The sequence below is a fragment of the Penaeus japonicus genome, unplaced genomic scaffold (assembly GCF_977035675.1).
Source record: "Penaeus japonicus unplaced genomic scaffold, GWHDUDI00000001_assembly GWHDUDI00000037, whole genome shotgun sequence".
Taxonomy (NCBI): domain Eukaryota; kingdom Metazoa; phylum Arthropoda; class Malacostraca; order Decapoda; family Penaeidae; genus Penaeus; species Penaeus japonicus.
In genome coordinates this window covers 3,556,462-3,558,961 of record NW_028234439.1, presented here as the reverse complement: position 1 = coordinate 3,558,961, position 2,500 = coordinate 3,556,462, and the positions used below count along the sequence as shown (strand labels likewise).

Sequence of the window (2,500 nt, the reverse complement as noted above, 5' to 3'; positions counted from 1 at the left end):
CGAAGCCAGGCACGAATGGTGACAGGACTCAGAACCTTCACTGTTTATGGTCGCGATTCTTTTTTCTTTTTCTTTTTTTCTCTCTCTCTTTTTTTTTTTTTTAGGGTGGGGGGGATATTTCTCTTTTGTGGTTCGACTCCTGTCCACTTTGTTCCCCTCTGGTCCTCTTGTCCTCCTCTTTTTTTCCCCCGCGCATGAAGTTTAGGCGGCTTGTTAGCCTCCCCTTCGCCTCCGCTTGGCCCTCTTCCCTCTTCCTTCCCCTCATCCCACTTCAAGGACGCACACAGTCGGGCGGCGTCTCGGTTGCCTGTTGCTGGTGACGGTGGTGACATAACGGCGGTCATGGTAACTTGTGGGCTGACCTTGGGATGGTGACTGTGTATCTCGCTGCAGGTGGACCCTGGCATCATCAACTACGGCTTCGGAAACTTTGCCGGCGAGGATCCCCCGGCCAAGTCGGTGAAGTGGGCTCCCGTGGGCTCCTCCAGCCCCAGCAAGTCCCTGGAACCCGGCGGCTCGGGCGCCACCCAGCTGGAGACGCAGAAGCGGCCCGAGACGACCACGGCCTACTCTCCGGGGTCGTCGGGCGGGGGACCCAGGGTGCAGGTGGTGGCCGCCTCCGTGCCCCCGTCCCCCAGCCTGGGCGACCCGCCGCTCGAGAACACACAGTCCCAAGAACAGCTCGAGCTCCTCCTCTCGCCCAAGACGCTGGAGTGAAGGAGCGCTCGCGCCTCGGACGCCCCGCGTGTGCGAAGGGACAAAGCGGACAGGAAAACACGTCCTCCGTGGCCAGCTTGGGCTCGGCGTGGGCGTGGGGATAGGGATAGGGGCGTCTAGGGGTGGGAGGGAGGGTGGCTCAAGGTGGTGGATCTCATGTGCCTTTGTCAATGCTGCCGCCACGGGTGGTCGGCCCTCTGGTCACGTCGCTCACTTTTCCTAAAGAACCTTCTCTGTCCGACGTGATGTTCAGTCCACACTCACCATCGAATATCAACAAAAAAAAAGATAGAAAGAAGACACGAAAAGAGAAGAAAGCAAAGAAAAGAAGAGAAATAATAGAAATGAATGTACGCGGTGTGTTTGCTCAATAGCGTACAACCTATAATTGGTCTCAGGTGTGTCTTTGTGTGCGCGTTTTAGCCGAAGGGTTGAGGACTGTGACCAGGACGCATTGCGACTCCTGAGAGAAGGAATAAACAAACAAACAAACAAATAAACAAACGAGCTAAACTGGAAAATAGATCGACTTTATTTCTTCAAAAAAAAAGAAATAAAATCCCTCTTCTATTATTTCATCTCTCCCCCCACATCAAAGAAATCAAAGTTAAAGAAATCTGTACAATTATGTGTATATGTGGCCGACCGCACTGCTTTTGTTCTTCTTGTTCTTCATCATAACAGGAGTTTTAATTGTGATCGCTGACATCAGCAATATGAACAGTATTGTTATTCTGTTCTATTTTTCTTACCATTTTTATCAGCGATAATCCCGTTGACGTTGCCACATTTTTTTTTTTTTTTTTTTTTTTTTGTCTGACTCATGTTATCCCTTTGATTGATCGTATCTTTCCTTAATTAATCTGTTGATTATCCCTTCATTAGTGTTTCGTCAATCAATCATCGCTTTATTAATCCTACCTTGATTAGCATATTATTCTTCAGTGAAGTATTCCATCATTAATTTTCACTACTTGTTATTAATCTTCTCGTAATTGTTATCATTACTGTTATTATTAGTATCATTATTATCATTGTTATTACTATGATTATTAGTATCATTATTACCATTTTTATTATTGTTATCACTAACACCAGTATTATAATTATCATTGGTAGAATTATTATCTTCATCATTATTATTATTGTTGTTATCATTATCATCATTGTTTTATGACCAATATTATTCTCATTATTATTATTATTATAACTATTTTCCTCATCACTTTCCTTATTGTCATCACCATCATTACTAATTTCAACAATTTGATGTCATTATTATTACACATACGAACTACTAATAATATTCTCACAAGCTATTCTTTTATAAACATCTTCGTTATCATTATCCGTCATCAAAACGAACAAAATTACTAATAACTTTATGAAGATATTGTGAAGAAAAAAAATCTATAATTTTCTTGTATTTATTGCTGATAAGTGTTATAATAAGCCGTATTTAGTGCTGCTTATTTCCACTGTCATAGCACGCAATTCTATGTATCTGTGATAAAGACTGACTTTTATTTTGGTGTCTTTCGTCTGTCGCTGTTTTTACCTATTCTTTTGACTCTTCTTTCGTTTTCTTTGTCTTCTTCTCTTTCTTATATTCTTAGACTTTTTCTTGCATTTTTGTATCGGTTTCTGTCTGTCTTTCTGTCTGTCTCTGCTTTTGTCTCTCTCTCTTTCTTTCTTTCTCTCTCTCTCTCTTTCTCTTTCTCTCTCTCTCTCTCTCTCTCTCTCTCTCTCTCTCTCTCTCTCTCTCTCTCTCTCTCTCTCTCTC

The 2,500-nt window shown here is 42.8% G+C and overlaps 1 non-coding gene across 1 annotated transcript in view; it reads left to right on the top strand.

Moving 5' to 3' along the window:
- The window catches only part of LOC122251474 (uncharacterized), a 97,622-nt gene that overhangs the window by 94,516 nt on the left and 606 nt on the right, over nucleotides 1-2,500 (top strand). The window contains exon 7 of the transcript XR_015190634.1: nucleotides 394-2,500. This exon is cut by the window's right edge and continues 606 nt beyond it. This is a non-coding gene — a transcript (uncharacterized LOC122251474). The remainder of the gene's footprint in view (nucleotides 1-393) is intronic.